A 13,881-nucleotide genomic window follows, 5' to 3' on the forward strand; every position below is an offset into this window, starting at 1 on the left:
GGATTGTGGGGGGTCTGACCACCATTAATCCCAACAATGGAGGGTTCCTGAGAACCCTCTCTGAATGGAGTTGTCATGTAACGTTACCGTGTAAATTATCATTAAATCGAGCAAAACTGCAATGTTATCGAGCAGTGTAAAAGCAACGAATGATTGAGCGACAACCGACAATTGGTAGATTTCTCGTTGGTTCGATTGTGTGGGCACAAAAATCATTGTTAGACGTTAATTTCATATGTGTAAACAGGAATCGTTCACTGCATGCACAATTACAGAGGATTACACCGTGGGTGTTCTTAAGCACACCACTCAAGTTATTGCTTTGTGTAAATGCAACTACGTGCTTTACAAACTATGGAATATGCAATCGAAATTACGATTGTATGAACAATAATCAGCGTGTCTTAAGGGTCATTATTGAGACGTTTACTACACCAGGAAACGACACATTCGTCACTCAATCGAACCAATCATCAAATCGTGTAAAGGTATCTTTAGTCAATCCATCGCTCTATTCACTTCTATGGGACTGATGGAGCGATGTCTACATCACTTCCTTAGAAATAAATGGACTGTTGGACAACATGTGCACTGCCGAACCATTCAGAGAAGGGAGGAGGAACATCTCATTCTCAGGAATGCTATGGGCCCCACGATCCAACAATTATCACCTGTCCTGTATATATACGATAAATTCATAGAATTTTAGATAAATATACAGTATATAAGACTAATCATAGCGAAGATATTCGGGCCATTAAATGTATCCTTCCTACATCGCATGACATTTTCTCGGGCGCAGTTTATTAATCTTTTAATTCCATTTTTTGGGAAGTGCATGAATGGAAGGGATTTAAAAATCTACAGGAGAAATAAAGTACACAACATAATTTATGATTGTTTATTACAGCATCATGTCCAGAGAATCTAAAACCCATATCCATCACTCACTGGAATAGAGCAGAGCTGCAATAGCACAAGCCTGGAGAAGAGACATTTTTTTCCTACTCTTAGACAACACCTTGATGATGATTAATTTCTTCTGGACTGTCTGTCTCTCCAGACTAGGTCAAGGGTGGTGATAAACAAACAGAGGAGTCTGTTGACATCCATAGAAATCTATAGATTTATTCATTTCAATGGGTGCCATGTAGTGCTTCATTTAAAAATAGCACATTCATGGATTGGACTTTTACCTGGACGTGCACCTATTGTTTTTAACCCAATATACTAATAAGGATTTGGATTTAAAGGAAATATATCGCATATTTCTTTTACTAATTAAAACCAGATGGTGAAATATTCATTTTTTACTAATCTGTTTTTGATTGTAGATTTTTTTTTTCTACATGATTATTATTACTACAGTGGCCATCATCAGACCTACTGCATTTACCAATATGCTTTACAGCAGCCGCATGGGCCACAGAAGAAATAGGCATGAGATGTTCATTGACTACTATGGGAACGTTTTCTAGATATGCTTTGTGACCTGTGCAGAAGCCATTGTGCAGGAAAAGGAATACAAAAACTGTGACAACACCTATTGTGAAAGGTGAATTCTGCGTTATCTATACTTAGGTGTTACCTTTCATTGTGCTCCTGCCTGTGATGATGAGATGACTACCGAAAAGTGCTGTCTACAGAACAGGAACTATCTGGCTATTATTAGGCTCAGTGGCCAATGAAAAACTGCAATATTCTTTTAATATACTGTTATGAAAAATTAAAAGTAACCACCAAAAAGTCTTAACATATATATATATATATAAAAAAAACAAAAAAGTTCAGTGGCAGCACCGTCAAAGGAAAAAATGCGGGTGCAGCTGGCCCAGTGTGGATAAAAGCCAATCCAAATAGATAAAAATAGCAAAAAGGGCAGCACTCCAGAAAGTAAAAGAAGAAAAAATCTTTAATTACCCATATGGGACAAGCTTGTCCCATATGGGTAATTAAAGATTTTTTCTTCTTTTACTTTCTGGAGTGCTGCCCTTTTTGCTATTTATATATATATATATATATATATATATATATACACACACACACACTGTATATATTTTTTAATACATTTTATTTTTGATTTTTAAACAATGGTATTACCATACAAAGTAAAAACATCCAAATTATTATTTCCATTTCTTAGCCTTACCCCCCGAATTCCCTCCCAAACTCCCAACCCTTGCGATGCTTCTCCCCCCCCCCCCCCCCCAAAAAAAAGAAGAGAAAATATGGGGATAATGATGGGAGAGACAAGGAAAATTTAAATTTCCATTCTCCCCATATCCTAAGCCATTTATCCTCAGAGTTTCTTTGTTTATATAGAATATATTCATACCTTTTGATCTCGTTAACAAGATTTAACCATGTATTTATACTTGGAATATTAGATGGAAACCAAACCCGTGCAATAAAAAGCCTTGCCAAAAACATTATTTTAACAACAAAAAAAATCCTTTTGTATCTATGGCACTCCACCTTGGAAAGATCACTCAAAATCCAACACTGCACCTAAATTGGAATCTCGCACTGCGATGCCCATTCCTTGCCCGGCATCACAGTAATTAATGCGCATGCGCCGGCTAACGGCGCGAAAACACCACAAAGGAGGCGGTCCATTGGCGCATGCGCATTAATTACTGTGATGCCGTACAAGGAACGGACTGAGTGCGCAGGCGCGGGATCTCGGCGAAACAAGAAGTAAGTAGATGGGCGGTCAGAAGGAAAGGATGGGCGGGCAGAGGGAAAGAATGGGCGGGGGGAAGCGACGATAAGGCTGAGCTAGCTGGGCACCTACGAGGGTAACGCCGCCCCTGGGCACTTGCGAGCCCTCATTTGCATATGCTACTAAGATGTTTTTTGCCGGTTTTATAAGTCCAAGATTGCTCATAAAGGTAACGTTTTTATTAACTGTAAGGCTGCTAGAAAGCTATGCGAAGGGTTAAAAAGGTGAAACTTTGATGACAGACTCCCTTTAACATCTGTATTAAGTAAAGAAATCGGTCTATATGAACCCATATCTAAGGGGTCTTTGCCTTTTTTCAAAATCAGTACTATTATCGCTTCAGTCATTGATTCCGGAAGGTTACCGTCCTCTATTGCCCCAATAAATACCTTCAGAAGATGGGGAAGAACAACCTCCCTGTATTTACGATAAAACTCATGGGAATCCATCAGATCCTGGAGAGGAATTTCCCACACAGGCTTTCAAAGCGGCCTCTAACTCTTGCAAAAAGAGATTCGCATCAAGGGACTATCTTTGGATATCTGTAAGGACTGGAAGAGAGATAGAATACAAATATAAGTCAATTGCTTCATCTGAAACACTAGTCTCAGATTTATACAATTCCCAAAAATATTTCATGAATGCCTCTTTGATGCATTCCTGATCTTGAATAATTATACCTTCAGAGGAATGAATACTAATTATCTCTTTTTTTGGGTCCTGATTGGAAATAACCCTAGCCAGCATTTTCCCTGGGCGGCCTGATTCGGAAAAGTCTTTTTGTTCCTTAAAAAAAAGCCTTTGCTGGGCCTTATCAAAAATAAAGTCAGAGTAAGCTTGACTTGTCCTCTGCATAGTTTCCCTAGCTTGTTCTGTGTTGTTACTGGAAAACTCATGCATAGCAGCAACCGCAGCTTCTTGCAAGTCACTCTCTTTCTTAGCATAGCCTTTTCTTAGGTTAGAGATATTACTAATAAACACCCCCCTCATAAAGGCCTTAAATGTATCCCATACCATGTGGATCCTTGTTGAATTATAATTACTATCCCAAAAGAATTCTATCTCCTGTTTAATCGAATCATGGTTGTCCATTACAGATATCCAATGAGGATTTAATCTAAATGGGGGCCTAACCCTATATTTATCATCCACCATACATAGCTCAATGGAAAGGGGTAGGTGATCGGAAAGGGACCTAGCTTCATATTTCAAACGTTTTATATATTTCAAATAGTTTTTGTTTATCAGGGCTAAGTCTATCCTAGATATCGACTTCCCAGATCTACTAACACAGGAGTATACTCGTTTCCCCTTCCCTAAATATCCCCATATGTCCACTAAGCCAGATTCCTGACAATAACGGGACAAGGGGGACCCTTGACGTGGAATATACTTATCTCACTCCATGGAAACCCTATCCTTTTCTGGATCGATTACACAATTGAAGTTCCCATTCACTAGAACAAGGCATTCAGGCCATCGATCCATAAAAGTTAATAGACAATTAGGTACATGAAGAGAGAAAGGATGAATATAAATAAAGGCCAAAATACATAGTATCCCAAATAAATTTCTATAAAGAAAGACGAACCTCCCTTGCTTGTCTATGGAAGAGGCCTGGCAGACAAAATCAATCCTTTTATGAATTGATACTGTTACTCCTCTTGAATGGCTAGTAAAATTGGAATGATAAGTCTGGATGGCCCATCCCCCACCAAGGCAAGGGATCTCCCCCTCAGAAAAATGAGTCTCCAGTAAGCTGACAATCGCTGGAAGGTGTCTCTGAACCTGATCACAAACTGCCTGTCTTTTTAATTTATCACTAAGACCCCGAACATTCCTGGTTAGAATTCTAACCAACATCAATCAGACAAAGGGGAGAAAAAAAAAAAAGGGAAAAAAACAAGAGATGCCCCACAAAATACATACCTCCCCCCCACCCCTCCAACTCTTGATTCGCCAACTTCTTAAGACAGATCTCTCACCTAAGACCACCTCTCCTCATTCCCCCCCGCCACAGTGAAGAAAAAATGATCAGATATTATTCTGATCAAGCCAATCTACCACAAGGTCAGGAGTATAAAAAAAAATAGAGTCACGGTATTTGAGATTATACGCAGTTTAGACGGATAAATAAATTTATATTTAATGTTCTTTTCACAAAGTCGTCTCTTAACCTCGGTATAACCTCTTGGATATCCTTATAAAAATCAGGAAAAAAGACAGTCTATTTGCATTATATAGAATAGGGGGGCACTCCCTTGCACTTCTAAATATCATGTCGCTATCTCGTGAAGCAAGTATCTTCACAAAAAGTATCCGTGGGTACCTATCAGGAGTTGGTTTACCCCCTGGAACCAGGTGAGCCCTTCCCACAAAAAAAATTATGGAGAAAAATACTCCTTTCCAAACCTCTCCAGAATTAAGTTCTGAATCATATCGCCTGGATTACCTCCTTCCATGCCTTCTGGTAGGCCCACAATTTTCACATTACATCGCCTTGACCTGTCTTCCATCTCCACCATCTTTTTTCTTAAAGTATTAGCCTCAGATCTCAACATGGGGATTTCCGTTTTAAACCTTTTAACTTCCTTATCCAGGACCTCCACAGTTTTTTCTATGGCAGTCACTCTGTCCCGTATTTTAGAGACATCATCTCGTAGGAGAAGCACATCGGTCTGGATCACCCCAAGTTGAGTTGAAATATCTTTTATTAGATCTCCATTTTTTTTAACCACACTCAGGATTTCATTGAATGGTGAGGTTTCATCTTTGGACAAGGCATTTAAATCACCTCTCTCCGCCCCCACCTCCTGAATATTATGATTCAATACTTCTTCCATTCTAGATCCGCCCTTTTTTCCTACATCAGAATCGTGCAGTCCTTTTTGTCCTGCTCTTGTGGTTACAAGCTTTGGGGATTACAGAAATTGTTCAATTTTGTCAGTTTCTATAAATTTCTGACCAGTTTTGACAGATCTATACTCAGCAGGGCGCCTATTTTGCTTGGAGACATCCCCCCCCCCCCCCTTTCTCATTCTTTTATTCTCTTCCCTTCCTTATCTCCCTTTTCCCTCTTATATTAATTACCACGGCGGGAGACAATGTAAGCAGTCTGATCAGGACTTTCCATGCCAAAAAAAGGAAGGAGCCAAAAAAATTAAAGGGGACAAAAATAGTTAATCAAAGTTGTTCTTCCAATATGCAGCCAGTACCCATCCAGTAGTATAATCAGCAAATGGAGCAAACCTTTTGATGTAACAAGGCAAACACAGGAGGATGGAAGGATATACAGTCATGGCCAAAAGTTTTGAGAATTACATAAATATTGGAATTGGAAAAGTTGCTGCTTAAGTTTTTATAATAGCAATTTGCATATACCCCAGAATGTTATGAAGAGTGATCAGATGAATTGCATAGTCCTTCTTTGCCATGAAAATTAACTTAATCCCAAAAAAACCTTTCCACTGCATTTCATTGCTGTCATTAAAGGACCTGCTGAGATCATTTCAGTAATCGTCTTGTTAACTCAGGTGGGAATGTTGATGAGCACAAGGCTGGAGATCATTATGTCAGGCTGATTGGGTTAAAATGGCAGATGATGCTTGAAATCATTGTTCTTCCATTGTTAACCATGGTGACCTGCAAAGAAACGCGTGCAGCCATCATTGCATTGCATAAAAATGGCTTCACAGGCAAGGATATTGTGGCTACTAAGATTGCACCTCAATCAACAATTTATAGGATTATCAAGAACTTCAAGGAAAGAGGTTCAATTCTTGTTAAGAAGGCTTCAGGGCGTCCAAGAAAGTCCAGCAAGCGCCAGGATTCAGCTGCGGGATCGGAGTGCCACCAGTGCAGAGCTTGCTCAGGAATGGCAGCAGGCAGGTGTGAGCGCATCTGCACGCACAGTGAGGCGAAGACTTTTGGAAGATGGCTTGGTGTCAAGAAGGGCAGCAAAGAAGCCACTTCTCTCCAAAAAAAACATCAGGGACAGATTGATCTTCTGCAAAAAGTATGGTGAATGGACTGCTGAGGACTGGGGCAAAGTTATATTCTCTGATGAAGCCTCTTTCAGATTGTTTGGGGCATCTGGAAAAAGGCTTGTCCGGAGAAGAAAAGGTGAGCGCTACCATCAGTCCTGTGTCATGCCAACAGTAAAGCATCCTGAGACCATTCATGTGTGGGGTTGCTTCTCATCCAAGGGAGTGGGCTCACTCACAATTTTGCCCCAAAACACAGCCATGAATAAAGAATGGTACCAAAACACCCTCCAACAGCAACTTCTTCCAACAATCCAACAACAGTTTGGTGAAGAACAATGCATTTTCCAGCACGATGGAGCACCGTGCCATAAGGCAAAAGTGATAACTAAGTGGCCCGGGGACCAAAACGTTGACATTTTGGGTCCATGGCCTGGAAACTCCCCAGATCTTAATCCCATTGAGAACTTGTGGTCAATCCTCAAGAGGCGGGTGGACAAACAAAAACCCACTAATTCTGACAAACTCCAAGAAGTAATTATGAAAGAATGGGTTGCTATCAGTCAGGAATTGGCCCAGAAGTTGATTGAGAGCATGCCCAGTCGAATTGCAGAGGTCCTGAAAAAGGAGGGCCAACACTGTAAATACTGACTCTTTGCATAAATGTCATGTAATTGGTCGATAAAAGCCTTTGAAACGTATAAAGTGCGTGTAATTATATTTCACTACATCACAGAAACAACTGAAACAAAGATCTAAAAGCAGTTTAGCAGCAAACTTTGTGAAAACTAATATTTGTGTCATTCTCAAAACTTTTGGCCATGACTGTAAACAGGAGACAAAAGGAGGGATGGATCAAACATACAAACCAGAGAGGACGCAGTGCAGGATCTCACCAAACCTCAATCCCAAACCGTCTGGAAGCAAAGAGCACAGAAGCGGAGGGTCAAGGAGCGAAGAGGCAGAGGAAAACAGGCGGAGACCGGAGACTGAGATGATCCACGAGCGCCAGGTGGAAACAGGTAACCATGGTGCGGGTCTCAATCCTGGGGCCAACAGGAGACGGAGGAGCAGGGAGCAGAGAGGTGGAGGTAGACAAGCAAGGACCGGGGACAGGAGCCCTCCACGGAATGCCGACCAGAGACAAGCGGTCACCGGGCGTGAATCCAAGCTGAGTAGTGGCGAGGCCCTCGGATCAATCAGGACTATCAACATTTCTCACATCTTGCAAACTTGCTTGGGAATCAACTTATTTTCTGTCTCCTTACATCGGAACATATCTCTATGGACAAGTATGGCTGCATACCCGGCTGGTGTGGACCTGATAATCTTTTGTATGTTATAGTAACATATGGGGCATGCCTTATGGATAAGAAGGAAATAGGAGTACTGTCTCAGGACTGCTTTACCAGTCATAGTAGAGAACCACTGGAGGACTGTTGACATCTGTACAATGCTCTTTTTATTGCACTTGCAGAGCTGTTCTCCATGCGATAGAAAAATTGCACAGCAATGTTTCAATATCTCGCCATTTCAACCCTTTAATGGTACGGCTATCTGGCGACACTGGTCTTGTTTCCCAGACTAGCAGTGATGCCATAGACATGAATGGGATTGTAGCACCCGTCGCAAGAAATACAACACTACTGGATTTCTTGCAACGAGTGCAGTGATCCTGTTAATTTCTATGGTATCACCGCTAATCAGCGGAGCTGGCTTGGTAGGCTGTCGTGCGACCAGTGTAGCCGTACCCAAAAGGAGTTCTCTCATTTACCTGAAGGACTTTTTTCCCCTTTCTGTGGGCAGACAGAAACTCACATGAGACAATCAAGCACCTGCATTCCAATTAACTCTTGTTAACTCCTTTCTTCCCTGCATATAAAATACTCCCTCACATATAGTCTTAGAAATACATATGGTATGTAATGCACCCAGAAATTCAGAGAGAGAGAGAGCGCTATATATTTCTATACATTTAGAAGCAGGAACTATTGAATGAGAAGTGTCTGGGCAGCTTCACTATGAGAATACTACATTGACACTGAGAGGAAGGAAGGGAGCAAGGAAGCTACTGAGCATGTTAGTTCACCTCTGAATGCAGGAGAAGGTGGACCAGAAGGATAAACAGCAGAGGGGCTGCTACCCAGGAAGAAAATTTTATATACATAAAAAACACTATTTTTATGCCATGCATATTTTAATACCACTTCATTTGAAATGCCCCATTCATTACATAACTTCACTTTTTCTTTTGTTTAAAGGGAATGTGTAGTCAGAAAATGATCTATTGTTTAAATCACCTTTTTATGTAAAACATATATTTTTTTACATTTTTTTCCCCCATGTCACCATCTATATTTGAAAAAATGCAAATAATCCCTCAGTTTTTACACCTGCCACTAGGTCTAATAATAGGTCATGATTTCCTGTTCTGTACAGGTAATTTTTCAGTAGCTATCTTGCTATCATTACAGGCAGAAATACAATGACAAGTGACACCTCTGTAAAGATAACACAGGATCCACCAGTGTTGTAGAAGGGTTAGGCTACTTTCACATTAGCGTTTTTTGCGGATCCGTCATGGATCTGCAAAAACGCTTCTGTTACCATAATACAACCGCATGAATCCATCATGAACGGATCCGGTTGTATTATGTCTTCAATAGCCATGACAGATCAGTCATGAACACCGTTGAAAGTCAGTAGAAAACGGATCCATCCTCATTGACTTACATTGTCTGCAGGCAGTGTTTTGGTGTCCGCCTCCAGAGCGGAATGGAGACTGAACGGAGGCAAACTGATGCATTCTGAGCGGATCCTTTTCCATTCAGAATGCATTAGGGCAAAACTGTTCCGTTTTGGAACGATTTTGAGAGCCCATGACGAATCTCAGAAACGGAAAGCCAAAACGCTAGTGTGAAAGTAGCCTTAGTTGTACTTTCTATTACACTATTTTGAGATATATGTATTTTTTTTTAATAGGATTTTATACATTTTTATAAGGGAAATAGGAAATGACAACAATGTATCCTCCCTCTGTCAAACTTCTTACATGGCGAGGTCACTATTGACAGTTGCATTAGGCTGTCTGCTGTGAATCACCTGCTGCTGATGGCATGGGCATAGCTCCAGTCCCTGTGCCATCCACTGGACATGACATTTATTTTGAATTCCAAAAAAGACCTCTATTTGCCATCAGTGAACGCAAACATTCTATACTATTGTATTGGGTTCACGGCAGGTTTTGTAATGTCGATTTTGAAGCCAAAACCAGGTGTGGCTCATAAAGGCAGAGTAAAGTAAAGCTGCATTTACACAGCCCCATGTTTCAGCCGATTATCTAGAATGACCATTATTATGAACGCTCGCTCCAGATTGTAAAGGTGCCGCATATCACTCGATGAACAAACTAAACACTCAACAAATTCATTGGGTAGCAGATTGTGCTGTATAAACAGTACTCTGCTGCCTAGGAACAATGATGTTGTATGAGTATGAGTAATAGCAGCAGCCATCCCTCATCCTCATACTGTGGAGGCGATTGCTGCATGTAAATGCAGTGGTCATCTCCACTTAACGGGCAGTCGATTGTCAGGAAGGAACTCTTCCTTCCTGACAATTGGCGGCTCCTTGCAGCGTCTAAATGCAGCTCAAGTGTAAAGGACAGATACTCACCTCTTTTTTAATCCACCCCTGGTTTTGGCTTCAAAAATCTGCATCAGAAACCCTGACTAAGGAGACAAACATTTTTGTTGCTGCTCTATTTATTTCAAGGAAAATTCCCTCGGTTCACAAAAAAAAAAAAAGAAAAATGTTGAAAAAGCTTGAAAAGTGCACAGGGTCAAAGTGTAAACATAATTATAGACTCATGTATCAAAGGCAAATGTTAAAAAGGTGCAAATTAGCAGTACAAGTGTAAGGCAGCTCATGGCTGGAATAAAAGACATTCAAACAAAGAATTTCAAATGCACAAAAACTGGTTTTCCAGCGAAACTTCTTTAGAAAGGACTGAAAATGGGATACAAAAATTTAAGCAATGCTCACTTCCGTTCTGATGCTTGCCAGGTCTCATTGGCCACAGTGGGCATTATCCAGGCATTTCCTGCATGCCAAGAGATGATGTGGGGACCTGGAACCAGACTGGAAGGGGAGAAATCAATCATGGTGAGTATCTCTTCTTCTTTTTTTTAGCCCACTTTGAGCCCTTTCTTCCCCTGGACAACCCTTTTAAGAAACATACAGTATGTGCAATTCTCGACAACTACCCCTCTCCATTTTCAAACAGATTGCAGTATCTTTTGAGTATGACTGGTACCTTTCATGTACTTTCAAATAATACCCCTGGTTCCCCTGCAGAAATGTAGACAAAAAGATCCTGAAATCCATTAGTCATAACATTGTCTGCTGAGAACTTCACTCAGACAAGTAACTCCACAAATGGAAGTGGAAAGGAAGTGAAGATTAATAGAGCCCTTCCTGTGGAACTTCCTTTTGTAGCCTACCCCTTTCTGCAAAGATTGACGGAAACATTGAGAAAACAAAGTTGTAATCCTATACTCTATTATTTGGAAATAAGACTGACTAAGCTACATTAAACACATGAACAACTGTCCGGAGAGGAATTGAAGATTTGTTTGTAAGCTACTAATGAAATCCCATCCCATGTGACATAGATCAGGTGAGAGTATGGGGGTGACAATTTGTTCTTTTCTAACAGATAACTACTTTAAATAGACTATATAAAAACAGGGAATGTATAATAAGAAAATGACATTATTTAAAGGGGTCGTCCAGCCTTTAAGTGATGGCCTATCCTCAGGATAAGCCATCACCAACTGGTCAGCAGGAGGTCCACCATACTGCCTGATGATCAGCTGCACCGTCAACATTGTAGTGGACAGAACTAGTTACTGCAGTTCTGTGTCTACTGAAGACTTCCTGAGAATAAGCCATCAACTAAAGAAGGCTGGACAACCCCTTTAAAAGGCAAGATACATTTTTTTTGTATGGTGAAAAAAATCTGAATTATTTTAGTTTTCACATTGGTAGCTGGAGCATGCACAATAAGCTGACATTTCTTGTTTTCTATATTCGCCTTTCAGATTTGCTCTGTAAAATGGGACAGGGGCAGCAGAGGCTAGACATTTAAAGGGGACCTAAACCTTTGCAGAAACCACAAAGGTGCAGCACTTCTGAGAGTGTTTTTCACATTTGGGTTTAATCAGCTGTGTTAATTTTTCCAGCGCATGGAGTACGGATGCTTAAAAAGTATATGAGATCTGTACTGCATATGCTGGAAAAGCAGAGTAGAGCTGATGAAACCCAAAGTGCAGAGCGCTCTCAGAAGGGCTGATGGTTTCAGTGGAGTCCTCTTTAATGTCTATCTTATTCTGTTACTGGAGGCTTGAGTAAGGCAGGATAGTAGCACTATACATGTCTTTCAACCAATTACATACACCGTGGGACACATACAGAGAAGTATATTTGTTTAAAGCCTACCTGAGTTTTCAAAAAAAATTATAAAAAATTGCATAATGGCTGTGCTTCTTTGTACAATCATAACTGTGAAGGAACAGTTGTTTTTTTTTGGGCTTCCCTAAAGTCTTTTTCAACTATACATTTTTCCTTGTTTCAGCTGCACACTAGATGCATTTCACTCAGAAGCAGAGGGGGTCTTCCATCTGTGAAATTTGCCAGTACTGTACTGCTGCTATGTCTTTTCTCTTACCCGAAAATCAACGGTCATTGGACCAAAAAAATCCCTTTAGGGGTCGCCACTGAATTCGATCAAATAAAATTATCTCTTTATTTTATTATTTTAAAACATACGGTGTCAGGACAGAAAGAAACGTTAAAACTATCAGTCCAAGATAGAATTTAGAACCAATTTGCCCAGTGGATGCTAGTAATCACTAGCGGTGACTGAGAGGCATGTGGCCATATGGCTGTTATAACCACATCCAAATGCTCATTGCACTACAGGGTGGGCCATTTATATGGATACACCTTAATAAAATGGGAATGGGTGGTGATATTAACTTCCTGTTTGTGGCACATTAGTATATGTGAGGGAGGAAACTTTTCAAGATGGGTGGTGACCATGGCGGCCATTTTGAAGTTGGCCATTTTGAATCCAACTTTTGTTTTTTCAATAGGAAGAGGGTCATGTGACACATCAAACTTATTGGGAATTTCACAAGAAAAACAATGGTGTGGTTTTAACGTAACTTTATTCTTTCATGAGTTATTTACAAGTTTCTGACCACTTATAAAATGTGTTCAATGTGCTGCCCATTGTGTTGGTTTGTCAATGCAACCCTCTTCTCCCACTCTTCACACACTGATAGCAACACCGCAGGAGAAATGCTAGCACAGGCTTCCAGTATCTGTAGTTTCAGGTGTTGCACATCTCGTATCTTCACAGCATAGACGATTGCCTTCAGATGACCCCAAAGATAAAAGTCTAAGGGGGTCAGATCGGGAGACCTTGGGGGCCATTCAACTGGCCCATGACGACCAATCCACTTTCCAGGAAACTGTTCATCTAGGAATGCTCGGACCTGACACCCATAATGTGGTGGTGCACCATCTTGCTGGAAAAACTCAGGGAACGTGCCAGCTTCAGTGCATAAAGAGGGAAACACATCATCATGTAGCAATTTCGCATATCCAGTGGCCTTGAGGTTTCCATTGATAAAGAATGGCCCCACTATCTTTGTACCCCATATACCACACCATACCATAAATTTTTTTGTTCCAACACAATTATTATTTTTTGTACACAAACATAGAAGAGGATTCTTTACGGTAAGAGCAGTGAGACTATGGAACTCTCTGCCTGAGGAGGTGGTGATGGTGAGTACAATAAAGGAATTCAAGAGGGGCCTGGATGTATTTCTGGAGTGTAATAATATTACAGGATATAGCTACTAGAGAGGGGTCGTTGATCCAGGGACATATTCTGATTGCCTGATTGGAGTCGGGAAGGAATTTTTTATTCCCCTAAAGTGAGGAAAATTGGCTTCTACCTCACAGTTTTTTTTTGCCTTCCTCTGGATCAACTTGCAGGATAACAGGCCGAACTGGATGGACAAATGTCTTTTTTCGGCCTTATGTATTATGTACTATGTTACTAGTCTTGGAGGGATCTATCCAATGTGGGTTAGTGTCAGACCA

The sequence above is a fragment of the Bufo bufo genome, chromosome 3 (assembly GCF_905171765.1).
Source record: "Bufo bufo chromosome 3, aBufBuf1.1, whole genome shotgun sequence".
NCBI classification, from domain to species: domain Eukaryota; kingdom Metazoa; phylum Chordata; class Amphibia; order Anura; family Bufonidae; genus Bufo; species Bufo bufo.